General features: G+C 38.7%; 2 non-coding genes across 2 annotated transcripts; both read right to left on the bottom strand.

Annotated features, from left to right (window-relative positions):
* Window positions 1-20,596: 20,596 nt before the first annotated feature.
* On the bottom strand, window positions 20,597-20,836 carry LOC100469840. The gene has a single exon (XR_002142660.2). It is a non-coding gene; the product is annotated as a transmembrane protein 258 (transcript).
* A 460-nt stretch (window positions 20,837-21,296) lies between these two features.
* On the bottom strand, window positions 21,297-21,402 carry LOC117802837. The gene has a single exon (XR_004626359.1). It is a non-coding gene; the product is annotated as a U6 spliceosomal RNA (small nuclear RNA).
* Between the last annotated feature and the right edge of the window lie 2,602 nt (window positions 21,403-24,004).

Genomic DNA, 24,004 nt, shown 5'->3' with positions numbered 1-24,004 from the left:
TGCTAAAATGCACATTTCACACAACCTGTCCTTATATGTAAATGAGAGGGCTGGACTAGAGATTGGGAATGTCTCTTCAACTTTAAATCTCCATGATCACTGAATAATCACATATAACATTTGAGTTCTCTAAATAGGTAGACGTTAATATTTGGGGTGAATAACGCTCTTCACAGGTAATAAGGCCACTAATGTGCATGCATTTAAAACTGTCTAGTGTTTATTATCATGAATCCCCCCAAATAATATCAAATGCCATTTGAGTGCTTATTATGTTTCAGGCACTGTAAAAAGATTATTTATATGACTTCTTAAATCTTCAAAGCAAGCTTATGAGTTATAATTATTTTCACTGTTTTATAGGTCCCCCATGAAGTAGGTTAGTAAATGAATATCTATTTTTTTTCAAGAAGTAAAAATGATACACCATAGTCAAAGTAAACAGGCAGGGATTCATCTTTCCAATAGGTTGATCTTAAAACATTCAGTAAAGTCAGAAATTGTAAAGTTTTGCTTTTTTTATATCCTTACACAATGGTTAGAATATGATTAAATGAAAGTTGAGTGGGAGCCCTCTAGCTCCAAAATTAAACAATTATTTAGGATCATATTTGGGAAATGAAGTGTAAAGAAGAATATATGTGGTATGTCCCTGGCTGTGAAAGGAAGCTGGTGGGAAGGCATTTTCATTTCGGCTACCCCAAATCTTTATTGGCTCCTTTATCAACACTCAATCATTGCCCAGTATCCTGTGCTGTAATTCCCGGAGTGGCCACTAGATGTCAGACATAAAGTCTACGTGTGGCAATAAAGGAGACCCTTCCCTTTATGGCCTGTTTTCAAAGGGAATAATCCCTTGCTGTCCTCCTCGTTCTGCCTTATGACATGGCACTTCAGCTTAGAATGTCACGTGTGATCCATGAACTATCAAATCTTTAAGTCGGTGAATCTCTTGAGAGTGAAGAAAGAATAGCTTGGTATATGTCCTACACGTAGTATAGTATCTGGCTGAAAATGCTCCAGAAATATTTGTGTTTGGTTGTTGAAGGGCTTCATGGATTTTTACATAGTTATGGAGGGATTCCCTTCTATTCTCAATTTGCATAATTTCGATAGTCTCATTGGGCTAACCTGTGTGTGGTAAGCACAGAGGTACTCTAATTGTATATTAATGGAGACTCATGTTGACCATGTTCATTGTGTATCTACATGCATAAGAGATCTGAAATAGCCATAGCTATCTCTTCCTTAGTTTCCTTTCTTTGAGGGGGAAAGAGTAGCCACATCTTTCCCTACTATGTGGTTGTTGAGAAGAGAAGGGCAGTTAGCTGCCTTTGACTTTTCTAAAGGAAAACATAATTCAATATCCTAATGAACGAACTTCCAAAATGCGAGTCTGTCTTCCAATTCGTGTCAAAATTAAAGCTCAGGTCAGATCGTCTATTTCAAATCAAGACTCAGAGATAAAGAGAAATTCACCAGAATAGGACATGCCCTCAGGGCAGAGCCAATAGTAGGTCTTAAGACAGGGCTTGTAATCAGGAAAATGTGAGGTAAGAAATGTATGGATATCTAGGTAAGGCAGAATATTAGCATGTCAAAGGTCTGCCACAGGTATCTGAGAACCAATGATGAGGCTTGAACCTGGAAGACCAGCAGAAGCTAGCTGGTCAGGGAGAAACAGAATCAACTAGGCAGTGAGGCTGAGGTCAACAAGAAAGAGATATGTATTCAGTCAACAAAGAAACAGTCCAGTTTCTAGAACCAAGTACACAGTCATACCAAGACACCAGGTAGAAAAGGTTTGAATGGTATTGAAACATCAAATCATTAATCTAAAACATGCAAACTCGATTTGTCTAAGGAATTAGATTTATCCCACGGCTGGGACAGGTGTAAATCTGTGTAGCAAGTGGCCTACAAGTGTGCATACGGGAAAAAAGGGGATTCAGATATACTTAAAATTTACCAGGAACCCTCTCACTTGCTAGACGTGATGGTGAGTTCAATAACAGCAGAAAACATGACTCCTGAATTTATGTAAAGGCAACTGGATAGATAAAATGTTTAAAAACATCTTACCCTAGTCTAAAATTGTTAACAGCTCCTTTTAAATGAAATACCTTGTGCTTCTAATTTCTGAGGACTCACACAATGATATGATCAGAAGGAAATCTACTGAGGGTTAAGCTTTTGTACGTGGTGTTAGTGTAGCTTTACTACTCTCAGGTATCCTCACAAGGGGTATTGCACTCATTTGAGCATAATGGAGAGGGAGACATGATCTTCTGTAAACTAAAATTGGTTCTAGTGTGCAAAACTAGGGCCACTTAATCTTTTTCCATCATTTCCTATTGAGAGGCTAACTAATCTATTCAAATGAGACAGAGTTTATCACTTACTAGATGTGTGACTACTGGGAATTTATCTTTTATCAGCAGGGTCTCTAAAATGGGACTAATTGTATCTAACACAAAGGATGATTGTGAGAGTTAGAAGATACTCTGGCACATAGGGAGTACGCAAAGAATTACAATTACTATTGCGGGGGGCCATTGCTATGACCTCACTGAATTCACATATACCTAACCAGTGGTATCCAAGTGATGTATCAATGTTCATTGCGAACTGGATTATATTACAGGGTTTTAAATGATCCCAAGTTCCTTACAATAAACTTTGTTCAGGATGGGTTTGTTGGAGATACCACAGAAAGTTGAGGAGCATTTTTAAAACCAGGGGGCCCTCCATCTTCCCATAGGACAGTATCAACTCTCTAAACTGAATCATTCAAAACCCACTGAGGGAAAACGTAGATCTAGCAGGTTGCTAAGCACAGGGCCAGTCACAAGTCTAGAACTGCTCCTGACACCACAGGCTGAAATTGAAGAAAATCATCTTGTGCCCATGGGATGCCTCTTTGCCTTAAGACTGCTCATAGTGAACTCAACAAATCTACCAGTTGCTGAGCAATTATGCATGTAAAGTGGATGGAAAACACCTCAAAATGAACAGTGCTGACTCTGCAGGATACTGAAAGCCATCCTAGAATATGAATCAGGCTAAAATCCAAACAGTTACTCCATGTGCTAATAACCATAATGACATGGAATTGATCCCTGATTTCTGTTTTGGGCCTTAGTCAGTATACATAGGGAAAGCCAGGATGTTTCACTCTTCCCTGTTCTGTTTCCTACGTTATAAGGAAAGGATAGTTTAGAAGGATAAAATTTGTGAGACCAGGTTTCTCAATAGATTATTGTAAAAGTCAATTAATTTGTAATTCGTCTGATCATTTTTTAGCATAATCTTTAAGAAACTTTTAGATGTCACCTAGGGAAACTCAAAATAACTCAAAGTTAATTAAACACTGAGAATGGTGTTATTTTATACCATCACACCATTATCCCCTACACAACACACACACACACACACACACACACACACACACATCCCTTTCAGCTCCCACACAGGCACGTCACATACCTTTCAGACAGCCCCAAATCATTTTTAATACTTGGCCAAGTGGCATTGCTAGCATTCATCTGGGAAAAGCTAAGGGTTTCATGGTTGACATAAAATATCTAAATTTTAAAACTTAGCATCCTTGTGGAAAATGAAATCTAAAAAGACATTTTGCTGAAAGATTCCATAGGCAGGTGACTTTACATTTCTTTTATTCATCGCTAGGCAACTATTTCAATCCCTTCAGCTACTACTTCTAAATTGTCTCACTCTCTTCAGGTTGCCAGCCACTGCTCCAGACCTTGTGTGCTTCTAAAGGACCTGAACTTCTCTCATTACTAAAATCACTCAAGGTAATCTCTTCAACTTTCCTCTTCTTGACCTTGAAACATCTCTATAGCCACATTCTCTATGAGACTAAAGCAATCCTTCCCCATTCAAAGGCTAACCCTACTACCAGACCTTAGGAGGAATCTAGATGATTCTGCCTTGTTCTCTCTGGCCTCTTGCCATCAGCTTTCCCTCATAGACTAGATAACTGACAGAGTTGTCTACACCATGGTGTGGCGAGGGGTGGAATTTGGACAACTTGACTCCTGAAACAACTCCTCATCTCTACCCCCAAATATGTTCTTCCTCCCATATTCCTTTTCTCAGTTTGTGGCACCACCATATCCACCCATTTCTCAGAAGAGAAGTTCGCAGTCTCCAAATATCTCTGAGTTATATGCTATTTACTGCATACCAGATACTTTCCCAAACATTTTACATGTATTTGCTCATTTAATCCTTTCAACAGTGCTATTCGAGTAGGTACTATTAATATGTCAATTATACAGATGAGAAAGAAGGAGGCCCAGAAATTACCTAACTTTTTCAAGGTCAGGCATAGGCCAGAAGTCTCTCTGACTCGAGGCATTGCTTGTAACTGCTGCAGACACCTCGTGCATGACTCCTGCCCTTCCTTCCCACTCGAACCAGCTATGAATTCCAGTTTGTTCTGCCTCCATACATTCGTCTTTCCATCTCCCTCCTACTGGTTTAGAGCAGTACTTCACTTTTAACCACCTTCTAACTCATTTCTCTGCCTCTAGTTTTCTCTTTTCTTTTCCATCTGGTCCATTTCCAAAAAACACAGCTCTGATTATTTCCCTATGCGTCTCGATAATATCCAATAACGTCCCCTTTGCTTCTGAACTAAACATACCTCTTCATTCTGACATTCAGTGTTCTTAGCATTATTACCTCTGTGTGTCTCTTTGGGCTTATCTCCCAAACTAGAGTATTCACTTTTTTTTTTTTTTTTTCTTAGTATTCACTTTTGCCATGAGCTTTCAATCATATACTCTATTTCTCCTTGGCACTGGTCCCATATCAGCCGTGCAGAACGTACTGTACTTCAAACCGGGCAGAACACATTGTACTCCTCAGCGGCAATGTATACTGTGCTTCTCCCAATCCAAAACTAGTAGCAGATGGAGATTTAAACTGGCTTCCGACAGAATTCCAGGCGGCTATGCAGATGACTAATTTTTCTTTCCTTTGCCTCTAGCATCTCAACTTCAGAACACTGCTGACCAAGGCAGAGTCCAGGCAGACCAATAAGTGTGTGTCTTTTATTCCTATCAGCGCCTGAGTCCAGGGGACCAATCTGAGAGCCATTCTGATCCCCCCCCCCTCCTCTGATTCAGCACTTGCACCATCCAATTTAACCCTTAATTCTCCCATTGTCTCTTCTTTATACTCGCCCACCCATACGCCCTTCTCCCTTCCTCTGACATGAATCTCTTTGGACTACTAAGGTGTTACTCAGGTGGAGAGCAAACTTTCCCCTTGTCTTGCACTGTGCAAACAGCCGGCAGGGAATTCTGGCTTGACTCTGCTTTCTCTTGGTTTCTCCCAGTTCCCTCTTCCTCAACTCTCTCTCCTTTGCTCTCAGTGCACCATCCAGAGAGGTGGTCCAGGCCAACAGTTCACTGAGGATTAATGATGCCAACTCTGCCTGTAACCTTGAACATGAATGTCCCTTTAACCACCTCAGCTAGGTAAACCTGGTGATGCTCTGTTTCTATTTCAAGGCCTATCTCATTTACCATCTCTCTGGGAAAACCCTCAGTTCAGACCATTTAATAAATCCCAATTTTTAAAGCATTTAGCTGTGTCCCAGGCACTACCCTACATACTTTAGGTGCATCGTACATTTAATCTTTACGGGGAGAGGTCATCATTTTTAAGTATGGAAATTTAGTCTAAGGAGTTAAGTGGTATGATCGGGGTCATACTGAATTGGGATCAAACTCAGGTCCATCCGACTTTAACATCTGTAATTTACAGACTATTCTGTTTTATGTGTTTATTTGTGTGCTATAGTCTTCTCAGCGCATTCTTTATTATGGAACTCCATCAAGGCAGGTACCTTGCCCTTCTCCATTTTGTATCTATTAGCTGCAGTAAAGCAGCTAATAGAATGTCTTTAATATAGGGGGAGCTCAGCAAATATTTATTGAACTGAATAATTGACACTAAGTCATTTGAGACTTATAAGGAACAGGTCAATCTCTACACTTATGTGTTTTCAGAGTTCATTCTCTCCAAGTGCATAAACAAAAAATGTGCACGCTCCCTACCTCTCTCCTTCTGTCTTTCGAAGACACCGGATTTGGGAGTTGGGAGTTGGATGTATTTGACAGTTGAAATGAGATGCATCAAGACAGGACTGAAGCTCCTGCGTTTTTATGTCACTGATACCCTTTGGCCAACTCAACTGGAACTCCATTTTTCTTTATTTTTGTAAATCTTTTTACTAGCGACAATAGAGGATGGGGATAAAATAGAGAATAAATAGTCCAAATTCTCTTCGCCTAATTTAGAATTTGTGAAAATCCGGGTGAAGAGAAAAAACAGGATTATAGTTTCTCTTCTTTCCTCTCAGTAGAAGGGAAAAAATAAGGCAAGGAAAGCTAGTTTAACTGAGCCAATAAACAATACAAATCACAGTGAGCAGGAATGTTTACCTAGCTATTTAAGAGAACATGTTGAATTCAAGTGCGAGTGGCTAGTTAAAATTTAAGGAGAGCCTTGGGTTCTTGCGGCTGATACTCTGCTTCTCCAATTAGAAACAATTTTCGGGGCGCCTGGGTGGCACAGCGGTTAAGCGTCTGCTCGGCTCAGGGCGTGATCCCGGCGTTATGGGTTCGAGCCCCACATCAGGCTCCTCCGCTATGAGCCTGCTTCTTCCTCTCCCACTCCCCCTGCTTGTGTTCCCTCTCTCGCTGGCTGTCTCTATCTCTGTCGAATAAATAAATAATCTTTAAAAAAAAAAAAAGAAACAATTTTCACCTGCTCATTAGAGTAGGGCTTCTACACGGCTCTTAGATTCAGTTCCATTCAATTGCATAAGTATTTATTGAGTGTCTATGTTGTGCCAGACTGGGACACTGTGTTCAGTGCATGGTTCAATTACCTATGTGTCCTGGACAAAAATAAAACTGTTTCTTCCAAAGATCCTGTAATTCAGATGTTCACACTAATCTCGCCTGGATTTCATTTCAATGAATCTAAATTGATGAAATTTTTATGTTGGAGGTTTGAGGAGGAGANAAAAAAAAAAAAAAGAAACAATTTTCACCTGCTCATTAGAGTAGGGCTTCTACACGGCTCTTAGATTCAGTTCCATTCAATTGCATAAGTATTTATTGAGTGTCTATGTTGTGCCAGACTGGGACACTGTGTTCAGTGCATGGTTCAATTACCTATGTGTCCTGGACAAAAATAAAACTGTTTCTTCCAAAGATCCTGTAATTCAGACGTTCACACTAATCTCGCCTGGATTTCATTTCAATGAATCTAAATTGATGAAATTTTTATGTTGGAGGTTTGAGGAAGAGAGGTCAAGGAACTTGAGCAAACCAGTGACAGAAACAAACAAACTTTTGAGGTTTCTGGCAGGGAGAACAGCGCCCCCTTCTTCGTTTGCCTTCTGGGCCTCTGTTAAGTCTTAGCTTGTTAGCACATTGTTTGATTTTACACAAAGACACATGGCACCCCAGTGCAGCAGTAAACTAGACCTGAGAATCAATAAAAAACAATCCAAGTGTTAATGTGGCATCATGCCAAAACCCACTTATTCCATAATATATTAAATATTGAGCTTAAATTTACCGAAATCCCTGTGAGATGCTACTTCTTAAAACAAGAGAATTTAATAGGTAGAGCTGTCAGAGAAACCTTGAGAAAAAGAATCACAAGTGTTCAGCTGCATGTGTATTTCATTGATTTAAAAGAAATGCATTTTAGAAAGGTCTTCACTATGTATATCCACATAAGCTGAGTTTGTGAGATTAAAATACAAATAAATGTAGACTTGTTAACCATTTTCCAGGAAAATAACTAATATCACATAATTCACTGATTCAAAGCTCAGAATGCTGAAAGTCTGCACAAACAGAATAACTTTGTAGAATCACTATTGTTGTCATGTCTCTTCTGAACCATTGTGTGTAATTGCTACGGAAATGTGAAAACGCCTTTTTTCTTTTCTTTTCTTTTCTTTTCTTTTTTCTTTTTCTTTTCTTTCTTTTTCTTTTCTTTCTCTTTCTTTCCTTTCTTTCTTTCTCTCTTTCTTTCTTTCTTTCTTTCTTTCTTTCTTTCTTTCTTTTTTTCTTTCTTTCTTTTTCTCTTTCCTTTCCCTCTCAGCTAGCACATGATAACCCATTCAGTCCTTTGCAAATTTGGTCCAAATGATGCCAGTCAAAGCATCCAATGGGACTCTCAGACATTAGTGTATTAGCCATTATCTGTTACACTTCTGGACCCAAATAACAGATAATATGGCTGGAGGTGCTGCCGTTTGCAACTGCTAGCTTCCCTGCGTGGCATATGCCTAGAGAGTCTCAGATGGGAGGTGATGGCACACAACTGTGGTGGCGAGATGACTTAGCAGAGCCCGTGATGATGTCCTAATGGCCTCCCGCTGGGGGGACAGGAGTAATTGTTTGTCAGGGGAGGGAACACATCTGTAAGGAGGCATTCTCTGCAAACCAAGCAGCCATGTGGAAAGGAGAAGTGAGAAACGAAGGGCTGGGGAGACAACAGTGGAGAAAACGCACAGGTTGAGATGGATACAGGAGCGGCTGTGGGGCAGGCGTGGGGCCAGGGAGGAGCTGGTTGAGTGAGATCGAAGATGTGCTTCGGAAAACAATGCAAACAATTATTTAAAAACGAAATGCCCGCCTGCGAAGTTCCCAGCTTCTTCTGGCAACCTTGAATCATAATGAAGATGTGAGACAGTGAAATGCTTGGGAGGAAATTCAGAGTAGCGAACAGGGAGAAAGCTCGCATAATTGCACATTTTCTAGGAGTGTTTTCAATGCTTGGGCATTCTTTTAACAGGAGTCCTTTCAATGTTATATTTTACATCCAATCGCTTCCTTTGTTCATTGCTTACCCTAGTGATCTAAAACGAACCACTGTTTTTAAAGCCATACTTTTAAAAGCAAGGCAAAGCTACTGAATTTACATGCATTAGAAACATCAATGTCATATCATACAATTGAAGGATACTCATAGCCCTGTTTGTGGCTGCACTAAGCATCCTCCATTTGATCAGAAATAAGCAAGGACAAGTAAGCTAATTAATGCTGCAAAATGCTAATTCCCTCCACCTTTTATCCTGGGTCTAAATTATGATTTTATCTAATTTCTGAGGAACTGAAATGCTCATGCCAGTGGAGTCTGTCATTATTAAAATATAAATCAATGCCTAAAAGCATATTGGCCTATGGGAAAGACTGTAAAAAATTTTAATGCCCTCCACAAACAGCTGTGCTCCTGACCTAGCAGTTTTTTTGTTTGCTTCCTGACAGCCTACCAGATTGTATCTATTTTAGTACGTCTAGCACATCTGAGGGGGTTTCAACAGCATAGGCTTTAAAATATGAAATTGCATATCAAAGTTGTGATCTTCAAAATAAAATAAATATTAGCAAATAAATTTTCCTCTCACCTCACCTCTACAAATACAGTCTGTTGTTAAATATCAGATTAAACACAATTGGATGATGAGATTTTTAGTATAATGGTTTAGAAAAGCAATAAGGGATTTTTACATGAATATGTGGGAGGACCATGAAACTTGGAAGGTACCATGTATGTGAAAGTCTGTGCAAAAATTGCCTCTTGTTTCTGCTACTTAGAAGGCTTTTGACCATCGACAGCCATTTTCAGCCAGAGGTCTCAGTAGTGACCATGATGGTGCTGACGTGCAGGTGAATTCCATAAGGGGAAGAAAACTTTTTGAGGAAGGTGAAGTGAAGGAGGAAAGAGACCCATGCATGTGTTATTCAAGAAAGCATTCTAGGGGCATCTGGGTGGCTCAGTCGGTTGGGCGTCTGCCTTCAGCTCAGGTCATGATTTCTGGGTCCTGGGATCAGGCTCCCTACTCAGCGAGGAGTCTGCTTCTCCCTCTCCCTCTGCCTGCTGCTCCCCCTGCTTGTGCTTTCTCTCTCTCTCTCAAGTAATTTTTTTAAAAAATCATTAAAAAAAAAAAGCATTCTAAGATTTAGGGTGACCAATGAGGGTTTTCTCAGGATATGGAGACTTTAGTGCTAAACTGAGGAAGTTCCACCCAAGTTGGTACAAGCAGGTCACCCTGCTAACTGTAATTCCACGTATGAGCCCACGTACTATAGACCTTATCAAAACACAAGGTGAGTTTTCATTGCCTTATAATTTCTCACATTTTGAAATCTCTGATTTTAATAGCTTACCTTCAACCAAAATTTCTTGTACCTTTACAGCTGGCTAGTCTAATACCCATAGGTTTCTTCACAGTAGCACTAGTCTATATATTTCTATCTATTGATCCCATTAGAACTAGTTCAATATCCATGCCCCAAGTTTCAAGATAACTTCTTCTACTGTTTTTTGTTTGTTTGTTTGTTTTGTTTCCCCTATGTTAAAACCATAAGGAAGACTAATTCTTTTGTAATCCTTCACGGCCATGTTTGTTTTGAATGCAGATCATCACAAGCAAGCTATGACTCTCAAAAACAGGTATGTCTTTGCTTATTCGTGGTACGTATATCATACTACAGATAACTAAGTTATATTTGCTTTATCAGGAATAAGAATCTCAAGACGGATTATAATATATGTTTGAATTTGTAACAACATCACCAACAAAAGCCATGCTCTCTTCTTTCTATCACCATTTATCAACTTCTCCTTGATTATCATGGATTACAAAATAAAAATGACTCTACAAAAGAGAGAGTGCGATCTGAGTCTGCTGATAAAGGTTTTACAACATCCCCATTAAATCGCAGCATTACTTCTGTATGGTTAATCTTGATATAAGTATTCAGATTGAATGACTGACATGCTCAGTCACTATGGGTGGCTGGGTTGAAACACAAGTCAACGTCTAAACCTGAAGGGTGAACCCCATCTGTTCACAGGCAGCTTCTACACAGTTAGAGGGTCAAATGGCTTCAGCAAACACACTGGAGACATCAATGTAGGTAAGGACTCATGTAAGGACTTGAATAATCCATGAGAATAGAAATAAAACCTAAAGTTCATTTTTGGTAGAAATGCATACATGTGCACACTTTTTAAAAAAATAGCTTTCAACGCACTTGGAAATATCATAAATAGGAAAACATGTAACCCACTTTTTTACAAGTTCAAAGCATTCCACTAATTCTCTCAGAACTGGCAACAGATGCTTCCTTATAAGCTATGTAGTCCTCTCTACTTTTGGCTGCTCTTAATCTAGACCAAGATCTTATCTTAGCATTATAAGTGTCCTGGATGGATCACTTGTGACAGGTCCACTGGCTCCAGCTCACAGTAACTGAGAACTTTATTGCCAGATTCATCTCACTAAGATACTGTTTTCAACATGTCCCCCTGCAGACCAGTATTTTGTGAGTCTACGTCACACACGGAATAGAGTCCAGACTCATGCTTACAGTCAACCAAATCCCCAACTACTTTCTTTCTTTTGTCCTTTTAAAGAATATCCTTCATTGTTCAAGTATATGACCATATTGCAGAAATTCTGGAAAATAAGCATTTCTTTGATGAATTCTCTTAGAATGGATATCTCACTTGTCTGAACAGTACATGCATGGCCCTAAACTGGACCTTAAGTTCCGGGTGTGTATGCTTTTGTCTCTGCCTCTTTTCAGTCACAATAGAGAATGAAGTACATAGTAAGTGGTCAAGAACGAATGCTCGTATCTTTATCTCCCACTGACCGCGTAATTCTTTTACAATTTGACTGTATTTAGCAGATGTCAATTATTTTGAAATTTTATTTTTGTCAAATATGTTGAAGGAATGTAAATTCTGAATCTGTCAGGTCATCTGCCAGCGTACAGAAGGGTTCTCTGAGAAAACCAACCACCTCCCTGCTTAGCATAAAAAGTGTACCTCTTCTTATAACCCGGGACTTGATACATCAGATGAAGTAAAAAGTTTTGAATAACTGTGAGAATTTCAATGCCTTTGAAGATTGATTTTTGTATAACCTCAGTTTATAAGTGATAATATGATCTAATTAGAAATGGGAGCTATTTTGTGTTTTGGGGCTGTAGGAAAATGGTTGAAAAGTAATATTTTTATCTTAGCTAACCATTAATCTCACCAAATCAGGAAAATAAATAACAAATTGGAGACTTGAAATGAAGTGTCAATAAAGGCCCCATATATAGCTCAAACAAAATGCACACATTCTTTTCAATATCGTGATCTAATTTGTCCTCCCAGAAACTTGTTAACAGAACAAGGATTGTTAGCCCCATTAAAATAAGGAAACTGGGTCTAGGAGGCATTAATCACTTCCAAGGATCATAAAGTTTATAAATCATAGAACCAGGAGAATAAAACTAAGTGTACATTAAATAAATGTATTAAATAAATGAGTTACTTTTCCTTTTAAAGAGTGTCACATGCAAGGAAAAATCTGGAGAGTGGTTCAGTGAATATATCATGTAACTTTCACTCATACACTAATCAATTCAACAAATATTTACAGACTATCATGCACCAGGAACTGTGGTTGATACAGGGAATCTATCAATGAACACGCTACAGTCCTTGCCTTCAAGATACCTACATTCTAGGGAAAGAGACAGGTAAAGCGGACATTATGTGACCCATGAACCGATATTTTCCAAATGACCAATGCAGGTTGTTACAAAATCATGCATGGATAAAATAGCCATTTAAAGGGCAAGATAAACTAATGGATAGATGTGTGTGTGTGTGTGTGTGTGTGTGTGTGTACATAAAAAACAGTACAAGAGACTCCTTGACGTGATCTCAGATTCCCTATTGCAACTAACCTTTAAGAAACTACCACTTGTCCAATTTTCTGAATATCAGAGAATGTCCACAATTATCTGAAAGGACTATTGAATTCTCCCTTTAACCTCTCTTATTTTCTTTATATACTTCAACCACAGAAAACCTAGATATTATTATCTTTTAAGCCAGATATTAGAGAGAGACGCAAAAATGTAAAAAAAAAAAAAAAGAAAGGAAAAAAAGGCCATCAAAGTGGAATGTAATCACTGCTCTAAAGCTGAAACACATGGTTATGGGGCCACCTGCCTTGTCTTAGGAAGTCCAGAAGCCTTCTTCATTCTATTCCACAAATATTTACTGAGTTCTTACTATAGCCTTGGCACTTTGCTGACAGTCAGCATAAAATGGTGATAAATGAAAATAATTACTTTGTAACCCCAGTGAACAGCTAACAAATAATGCAAATTCCAGAGTAGGATTTCCATCTCTCAAGGCTGTTGATGTGTAAAGCTGTGTTTTATCCTACACTTCTCAGATGACAAGGTTGTAGCTGTTTGGGTCCCCCATTAGGCAGTTCTTCTAGTGTTAAGGTCAACCTTTATTTTCAAAGCCCAACACTTAATATTAAAACTAGAAAATAAGAGGTAATAACAGGTCTGATACAGCCTTACCTCCACTCATTTATTTCAGGAGCCACCATCTCTAATGTTCTTCACCAACAGTTTGGCATGCTTTGTGAGATCCTAGCTGTTCATTATTCTTTTGACCATTCTGGGCCATAACTGGATCAATATCATGTTTTTGATGACTAATCCCAAGCAGAAGCTTTCAAGCCCTGGCTTTAAAAGTTTCAAAATGTAGCAAAAATGGAAGAGCACGCATACTGTCATTCAACTTAATAGGCGGCCCTATGCTTGGAACATTGGGCGTCCCTCCCTATGGGGGCTTGCTCTCCTGCATTTAGTCTGAGGGTCACATGGCTTGGCAGCCAGAAACCTTGCCCGATACTTCTAGCACTTGCTGATGCATTTGCTGCACAGTTGCAGGACTGAGTGTTTATTTACACTTGCAAAGGAAATTGTCTGCTGAAAGCTAACCACAGGTACTGTTCATAGGCTCTTGCCAGTCTCCCAGGGAAGACCAGGACCTGCAGAGGCACCAGAGATGCTCCAGTCTCAGTCCATAGCACAGGTTTATGCTTCCTTGGCAGGTTCTGCAACTCAGGTCTCATCCTCTGGGTGGGCTTTAGCCAGGAAGTTTCCCTTGCTTCCTGTAGCCATGGGAAACTCATGTCCTGATCTGTCATCACCTTGGAGGTATCTACATTCTGAGTGACCCACTCCCTATTTTGGCTTCTGAGGGATCCAGATGGGGCATTCAGCTAGTACCACTAAGGCTACCTCCCTGGGGTGACCCCTGTGGTTCTTTGCATGTGACTATATTATGGTCAAATCTTAATCTTACATTAGTGAAACATTACCACTTATTAATCATGGCTAATAAGAGTGCCCAAAACCCCAAAGTAACTGCAGGCCAGAGATAGGCTTTGCAAGTGAGAGTAACTTTTAATTTAAAAGACTGGCTACTAATACCTATAACAACTTGAATGAATCTCAAAGACACTAGGCTGAGTAAAGGAAGTCATTTTCAAAAGGTTACATACTGTTTGATTCCATTTTTATGCCATTATCAAAAAGACAAAACTATAGAGATGGAAAAAAAATCACTGCTTATTAGGTGATAGAGTGGGGAAAGAAGTGACTCTAAATTGATAGGAGAGACTTTTGGGGGTGATGAAACTCTTCTGTACCCTGACTATGGTAGTGGTCACATGAATCTATACATGTGTTAAAATTTCATTGGACTGGGGCGCCTGGGTGGCACAGCGGTTAAGCGTCTGCCTTCGGCTCAGGGCGTGATCCCGGCATTATGGGTTCGAGCCCCACATCAGGCTCCTCCGCTATGAGCCTGCTTCTTCCTCTCCCACTCCCCCTGCTTGTGTTCCCTCTCTCGCTGGCTGTCTCTATCTCTGTCAAATAAATAAGTAAAATCTTTAAAAAAAAATTTCATTGGACTATACACCAAAACAACAATAACAGCATCAAACAAATGAGTGCATGTAAAAATTGGTGAAATTTGAATAAGGTCTGTAGTTTGGTTAATAATGTAGTAATATCAATTTCCTTATTTTGATAATTCTATTATTGTCTAAGATGACATCATTGGGGGAAGTTTGATGAAGGGTACACAGAAAATTCTTTGTACTATTTTTGCAACTTCTATGAAAGCCTAAAATTCTTTTTAAAAAACATTTTTTAAAAAGTAGGAATAATAAGTATATTAGCAAGAGCCTCAATTTCAGTGGATAGATATTTGTGGTCTTACTTTTTTTAATGAAGATATGATCAATACAATTTAATAAAAAGAAGTGACTTCTAAGGGCACAGTTAACCTGTGGAATTGCAAAGGATAGTTTTCTATCTTTGCCTGCACTATTTTGGGCATGGTCTTGGAGACACACCCATTATGACCTAGTAATATGTACTATTATCATTTCTGCCCGGGGTTTGGGTTTTTCCATTACCTAGCTGCCTTCCTATGCCCAAGTGTTAGACTTAAAAATCCCATTGCCTACTAGACACCCACCCCTTAAAGTCAACTGGGTGAAAACATCACCAATTATTATTACTCTGCCACACCATCTCTTGTCCCTGCTTCCTACCACCACAATTCTACTTTTCTATTGTTTTTCCCTACCTCATTTGGTAGGGAACACACTATGCGACACAATCCTGTGAGGCATTTTCAACAACTCTTTATTACTAACCTCCGATTTGAACTAAATCCCTCTGATTATATCTCTTAGATACATACTGAATCTCCCCCTTCATCTGCATTGCTACTTCCTCAAGGCACTTTCTCAACTGTCCTGTTTTAATAGCCTGTGACTAGGATCTTTTATTCCAATTATGTAACACTCAAGGGTATCAGGGTGGTCTTTGAACATGCAGATCGGATTCCAGTGTTCGGAGCCCTATCACCTACTAAAGGCCAGCCTGCCTTGTATAGAGGACAGCCCCTCAAAGATCCTTCCCTTAACTACCTTTGTAGCCTGATATCTCATCACTTCCCTTTTGAAATCTATGCTTCGAAAACACTCAACTACTTAGCATACCCTAACAGAAGCTTGCAGTTCTCTTTCGCAGACTGTTCCTCTGCCCCAAGATTTCTTCTTATTCTCATCTTCCGGGAGAACCCCTATTTATTTTCCAAACCCTGGTGCAGTCACAATTTTCTATGAAATCCTGCCTTAAGAATTAATTATCCATTCATTACTTTGTATATATTTCTATTACTAAACATATGCATATATGTTTTATATAAATATATAAATTTATATTTACATAGTCTATATAATTTATATGTACTTATACATAATATATAAATAATAATATATATATAAAGTTTTTTTTTTCACATTCCTACCTCTTCTTCTCTCTGTGAACTCTGAATCTAACCGTGCCATTTCAGCTTCTTACTCCTGATGCATAGCATACAATATAGTAAGTCTCAGTAAGTGGACTACTGAATAAATAAATGATTAATGAATAAATCACTGTTAACATGTCTCTTTAAAGCTTTGTATTTAACAGTGATATAAATGAAAGCTGTATAATAAAGTGCTTAATATCTAATGCACTCTAATTTAGAGAACTTGTTTATCTACTGCTTTTATAACTAAGCACATAAATAATAAAATAAGCCAGATTGCTTTATAGTTGTTTAACTGGAGCTGCTAAACTCTACAGTTCTTCTCCAGAGAAGAGGGATATTTTCAGCATTTTATGTAGTGGGAGGACTTTACCCAGAAAAAGAAGCTAGCTACCCAACTTGGATGTTCATGGAGTTGCATCCGTTTTGAAGTCACATTTGCCTTCAGCCCATCCCTGTTGCGGAGAAATGAAACACGATGTGTTGATAATGAATCAATAATATGTTGATACTGTGCACAGGGATTAATCAAGAGCACTCATTCTCTTTCAGGACAATTTCAAGCTGCCAGTAATCAGCAGAGACATGCAAGCTGGAGAGCAAGCCAAGCACACACTTGACAGGGACAATCAAGCTGTACATATCGATCTCCGCAGTGAAATTCAGAGAGGCCTTCCAGTCCCCAAGGCTGGAAATGCACACAACCTTAGGTTAAATACCAATCCCCTCATTCTCTCTCTGGGTCAACTCGTACACATCCAAATTACTTAACCTTGAGTTGCTTCTTCTGTAATAGAGACACTAACTTACCTTTTCCTTTATACTTGAGAGGAGTATCTAATTAAAATAAAGATTTTCCCCTCCATTTGGATATAAATGCTTAATTCTTGCAGCTGACCATTTTATCACTTCTTGCTTCCTCATTATATAGAGAGTAAATATCAACTTCATAGAGTAAAGTAAGCCATTACAGCTCTGATTAAAGTGACCCTGACAATCTGGTGTTGATTGCCTCCTTCGGGGAGAATTCATCGATAAATAATAATACGAGGACACAAAAGATGCTGTTTTAGCTGCTTCTGAAAAACAATACTTAGAGGTGACACAATATAAAAACTGATAAAAAAAAAGTTTGTTCCCATTTATATTTGCCCACTTAAAATTGTATGAAGATACAACATTCATTCTATTACGCATGGAAAATGTAAAACTAGGCAAGTTAAAGGGACTGTCTCTCTGTCACCAAGAATGTTAATTCAGTTCAACTGCTTATGTTCACAGAACCTACCTGCGTTTCCCTGGACTTTACTGATGACTACTCTCCAGGCCTAATTTCCTACCTGGACAGACGGTGCCCTCATGCAGTACTGCATGCTCCCTTGGCACGAAACTAGATTGCACAAACCTCTGATCCCAGCCAGAAAAGTTTTCCAGTCTTGGTCTCTCCCGTCCTGTAATCTAGCAACTAACATCCCTGTCGAATATTTATCAGATGTGCAGGACATCGTTCATATTATCTTCTAGGTCCATTTTTTTTTAACCTATCTCCACCCTACTCTGTGCCACAAGGAGGTTAAGGAATATGGATTGCATCAATGCACAACTTTATCTTCTGGATTCTGGTTAGAGTGAGCCAACTGGGAGTATCCACAGGGGATGGGGAAAGGAGAGTAAAGCCATGATATTCATTCCTGCAGTTCTTTCCCTGAGGGTCAGCTCCCTCAGTCTGAGGTCACAGCATCTGCTAGGTGCCCTCTCTGTTGGTAACAACCACTGTTACAAGTTACCCTATGAGGTGTGGTTTCTTGACATTATTCTCACACCTTCGTAAGGGGTCCCTTTATAATTAATTCTCCTCCAACTACCCACTTTCTCATTTGGACCCAAACAAATTCGTGAAAGGAAGAAAAAGAAGGAGTAGCATATAAAACATTGGACATATAAAATAATATTTGGTCTCTTCATCTTTATCTCATCTCTATTCCTACCTCATTTTCCCAAATCATGTCTAGCGGCAATACAAACTCTAAGCATACAAACTTTATCGTCAGGCACTATGCTGTTCTTCTTATTAAAATGTTTAAAAAAAATATATCACTTAAGCAATAAATGATCACTTGTGTTTTATTCCATATGTTACATTTGCAGAGCACATAAAATGGTTTTACTTAGCTTTTTTGTGATAATCCTTATCTCCTAAAATATTAAAATGTAGAAATGTTCTTGAGAGAAACATTTGATATGTTACTGCCTAATTGAACATATTCTTATTGAAGATGCTGATATTCTTACTATATGTGTGCAATAATTTGCTAATTAGTTAAAAAACTGATTAATAGCATAGAGTTAGATCAGACGACTGTGAAGGTACATTATCTTCTCCACAACTTTGAAAGTTATATTTCAAAACCTTTACATAAAAATGAGCTCATGATTGAGGGGTTAAAGTACAATTTTCAAAAAAATTCAAAACATGACTCTCATATAAATATAAAATGAGCACATATCAAAGATTTAATTAATTAATCAATTAACGAAGGAACCAGTAAAATGGAAAGACCAGTTCAAAGGAGATTTTGAGAAACAGAAACACATCATGACAAAGATAGGCTCTCTTTGATCTAATTCTCATCAAGCTCCCCTAAGACCTCGAAGCCTTGACCGTGGCCTTTAGTGTTCTTCCTTGTCGGGCCTGCATCACCCATTGCAGCAAGAATTTTGCTAAGTCAGTTTAGAAGAAACTGCCACCCTCAATATTTGATCAGCCACAAAATCAGATCAAATTCCTTATGTCCCTACCCCCCATGATATCTGATCTCCCTAGCCTGTCTTCAGCAGAAACCCTCCCCTGCTAGTTTTCACACCGCCTCAGTAATTTTCTATCCACTGATGCCCCCACTCTGCTCTTTGGCTGTAAATCTCCTCTTTTCCTTGTATTTAGAATTGAACCCAATCTCCTCTACTGCAAAAGGCCATTGCACTAGTTCCCTGAATAAAATCTTCTTTTCTGTTCTTTAAAAAGGGTCAGAATGATTTTTTAAAATAATAGTCAAAGGAATGCTGAAATGGATTTGCTAAGATACAAAACTGTGTAATACCCTATAGAGAAAGAAAACTATAACATTTGGCATCATCTTTTTTCCTAGCTGGAAACACACAAGTTAACATGCAAAGGGAAAATAGTAAAAAATGATTAAGTAGCAAATAGTTAAGTCAATTCAAGTGCATTCTCCTTTAAAATTAAATTAATTCTCAGATGAGTCTGTTAATGACATTGACAAGTCATTCAGTCATCCTCTGCTTTATTTACAAGTTTTAGATGATTTTTCTTAACAAAAGATATTAACACTTTATGGAACATGAAGTTGAGCTAGATGAGGTTATTGGCAAGCCTATATACCACCCTCCAAAGTTTTCATTGATTGAAATAAAAAAGAAGGCAAACTCCTAGAGAAGCATAGCATAGTAAAATCTCCATTGATATTTTATTAAAAATAAAGAAATGACTTTCTGTGGCTTAGGGTTCCTCGTGCTCTTTTGCTTCTCTATCTATCCCAGGTCAGAACGGGCAAAGTAAACAAAGTCCAAGAGGCTTCCTCCTCTAAATAACTTCAGTGAGTTTCTTTTATATATACTTTTATAAATAACTTAATTGTCAGGGCATATAGCTCTTTTTCCACCTATGCTGATGCTGCAACTTTTCTCACACTTGTAAAACTAAATTTTTAAACAATGTATTTCACTAGATGCAGACTTTAAAACCACCATCTGCTTCTAGAAAGAGTTTTAAGGTTCCTCCTCACTGAGACTGTTCTTGGAAGCATCCAAGTATTTTCGCCTTTGGAGTCTTTTTGAACACTTTGTAACGTTATAGGATAAATTAGTTTGTAAATAACAGGATTGTTCCTCAAAAGGAAAGGTAATAACATTCAAGAAAATGTAAATAACCAAACTTACAAAGGTGAAAAATGAGAAAAAAAATATAGCTAAAATAAATACTTAACCATATATCAAGAACAGATATGGGTCTATTACATACCATAATAGCTTGTCTTCATACCAATTCTACACCCTGTGGCTCCATGAGGTAAAAACTAGTAAACCCAAACTCCCACTGCTAAAAAGTATGTATCAGGATGTGAATTTCTATCCATTGCTTTTTACCGCCCCAGCTGCCTTTCTAAGAAATAATATATGCTACATTTTTTGATGGTCACATATCTGCCTTTATCGTGAGCAGCGGGTGGGGCACTTCCAGCAATAATAAACAAATTAACTTACGGAAGCAGAGATTCAGTGAAGCCGCCTGGATGGAACCCTTGAGAGCTCATACGTAGATGCGAACCCAGAGCAGCAGGAAGAGGACTCCAAAGCCCAGGAAGAGCGAGGCCACTGAGGAGATGAGGAGCTCTTTATAGATATCCCGAGTGCACTTGGTGGAGGTAACCTCATAAATGAAGAACCAGGAGGTGAAGAACACGTCAATGGCCAACAGCACACAGGGTTGCGTGGGGAAGACAGCTGGGCTCACCGGGCTGGTGTATCTCCTGATGGTGTCTAGCTCCATTTTGTCAGGCACAAGGTTATCCACCACTCCACCACTAGAATAACACATCAGCAGGATATATTCTCCATTTTATAGCTATAAATTATACTGTCACTAAAACAAAACAACCAATCAATTTANCTGTGGTTGCGTGGGGAAGACAGCTGGGCTCACCGGGCTGGTGTATCTCCTGATGGTGTCTAGCTCCATTTTGTCAGGCACAAGGTTATCCACCACTCCACCACTAGAATAACACATCAGCAGGATATATTCTCCATTTTATAGCTATAAATTATACTGTCACTAAAACAAAACAACCAATCAATTTATGAATATCCATCGATTCTCAAGTATAACACCTTCTCTTCCTTGTTGATTCTGCAAATAATTTCGTCATGAAGATAAAACGAGACTATGGTACTCCATTTCATCAACATTTATAATATTCAGAAAACTGAACACAATCTTCCATGCCCTTTTTTAAAATATGGAATGCTTCACAAATTTGCATGTCATCCCTGTACAGGGGCCAAACAAATAATCTTCTATTATTCCACATTTTGTATACGTGCTATCAAAGCAAGCACCATGTCTTCTTGATTTTTTTTTTACAAATACATCATTAAAATCATGAATGTAACAAAAATAACAAACTTAAAATACTCTACCTTGCAAAAAAGGGAGCTCTTTGTTTCTTCCAAAATTTTGATGTCAAATCTAAAATGTTTTGCTTTCCTGCAAAAGCATGCTTTTTCTCAGTTTTCACCTGCTGTGAGAATTATTCCTACATTATAATTAGTTCAGATAAATGAATGGCAAGATTGCTCTTCAGATTTTACTTTTTAAAGCTCATTTACATGATGGTCTATGATGACATGGTTATTAACAGTTTTTGGGCAATTAATTAAGGTAGTTGGTAGAGTTGTTAGCACAAAATGAAACGAAGAGGTTGTTTTAGTAAATCCTCCTGCTCAGGAGACATGATAGTAGCCGTTAATCCACACTAACTAAGCGAACAGTGCCGTGCCTCCTCTCATTCTACTTTCTTTGGTAGGCACTATATTATTTAGCAGATTGTTTTTTTAATTTTGAAGTGTGAAGTTTTCGTATCCTTAAACTACTGTCACATCTTTCTTCCCTTTTCTCTCCGAGCTACGAGGCATTGAGTATGCACTGGCTGTTTTCTCTTTCTCGAGGAGCTCTTTCTTTCATCTCATTAGAGGCTCCATCAGACAGAAGCCTATCACAGTAAAAACTCCAGTGATAGTTAATGAGAATAAAGAAATGCCTTTCTAGGGCTCAGGATTTCTCCCCTTCCTTATACATTCTCCTCCTCTTTTCCAGATATTCCTCTAGGACTTCCCAATACCAGTTCCTACTTCCTTCGTGGGTCCCAGCCTATAGCTGTTAGGTGGGACTGAGGCTAACGCTCTGTGTACTATGTGTGAATGGAAGTGACTATGGACTTTCTGGCTGAGCCAGCAAAAGCCTGTGCTCAGTTTCCCACTCTGTCCCTTCCCCTGCCTGCTACAGCACTCCTGGAAAAGCCACAACCCTGCTGAGGTGCCACGACAAGGATAATTGTGCCAGTGTCACCCAGACTCACACAGGGCTTTGCCTTAGTGAGAAATAAATTTTGCTGCAGTAAGCCATTAAGATTATTTAACACGGTAGCACAATTTAGTTTATGCACGTTGAGAAGAACTTGAAGCAAGAAATCCTGAGACTGACGGGTGCTTCTTGGCTTATGTATTCAGGAGCCCCTTACCCATTTATGTTTCTAATTCACTACACTGTGCAATGTGCCCTCAAGGATTTATTGCAATTCAGATAAATGGCAACACATTTTTTTCAGCTTTCTTGAGGGTTAACTGACAACACTGTAAGATATTTGAAGTATACACTTTAAATTTTACCCAAAATTTATAGATAGCAAATTTAGAGTACAGATAAACATATTATTTTAAAAACAGGCTGTAGTTTTCCCTGACTGTATCAAAAGAGCAGAGGGAGTTTCTTTTAAAGAAAGAACAGCTTTTATTTGAAAATCAACAACTTCATGGGCTTTTTTTTTTTTTTTTTTTTTTTTGTAATGAAAGCCAGGTTCCCACCCCCAAGCCCTCTCGCACACAAAAACACACACACAGACAGCGTTTGGATAGAAGATGCCTAAATTACTTTACTTAAAAAGTAATTAGACTTTTGAACGTCCCTTCAATAGGACCCTGGAATTGGGGGAGCACAGGTTGGAGGTGGGGAGTTTAGTGTGTGATGTAGACATAAGTTGAGTGAGAAGACTGCACGAGAAAGTGTGGGTGGGAAAGGGACAAGGACCAACAGAACGGTTGGTTCATCAGCACACAGTCTGTTGAAGTTGTTGCTCTATTCCGGACCAGACTGTGATCTCCCCAGTGGTCCACAAATTTTAGGACCCTATTTGTATTAAAACATTGGATATAGCTTTTAAAAACCTAACACCCATTGAATGTTTTCCATGACTTACATGCTTTGGTTGGTATTGGACAGTTCCTATTTGTGCCTTCAAGGCTCTATTTTCCAAGAGATGTGCAAGCTGGAATACCTTCGGTGAGTTTCTCGACTGCTTATGAATAATAAGCAAAGAGTCACTGAAGACTACAGCCACTCTGAACCTCTTAACCTTCCCATTCCACCTCTCCAGAGGTTTATGAATGAATAATTTTTAATTAATTAATTACTCAATCAGTGAGACTTCTAACAATCAGTTCTGACTAATTTTCTTTCCAGGAAAGAAAGAGAAGGAAGGAAGGAAGGAAGGAAGGAAGGAAGGAAGGAAGGAAGGAAGGAAGAGAAAGAAAGAAAGAAAGAAAGAAGGAAGAGAAAGANCTTCAAGGCTCTATTGTCCAAGAGATGTGCAAGCTGGAATACCTTCGGTGAGTTTCTCGACTGCTTATGAATAATAAGCAAAGAGTCACTGAAGACTAAGCCACTCTGAACCTCTTAACCTTCCTATTCCACCTCTCCAGAGGTTTATGAATGAATAATTTTTAATTAATTAATTACTCAATCAGTGAGACTTCTAACAATCAGTTCTGACTAATTTTCTTTCCAGGAAAGAAAGAGAAGGAAGGAAGGAAGGAAGGAAGGAAGGAAGGAAGGAAGGAAGGAAGGAAGAGAAAGAAAGAAAGAAAGAAAGAAGGAAGAGAAAGA

The sequence above is a fragment of the Ailuropoda melanoleuca genome, chromosome 6 (genome assembly GCF_002007445.2).
Source record: "Ailuropoda melanoleuca isolate Jingjing chromosome 6, ASM200744v2, whole genome shotgun sequence".
In the NCBI taxonomy this organism is placed as follows: domain Eukaryota; kingdom Metazoa; phylum Chordata; class Mammalia; order Carnivora; family Ursidae; genus Ailuropoda; species Ailuropoda melanoleuca.
This window is presented reverse-complemented; position numbering and strand designations above follow the sequence as displayed.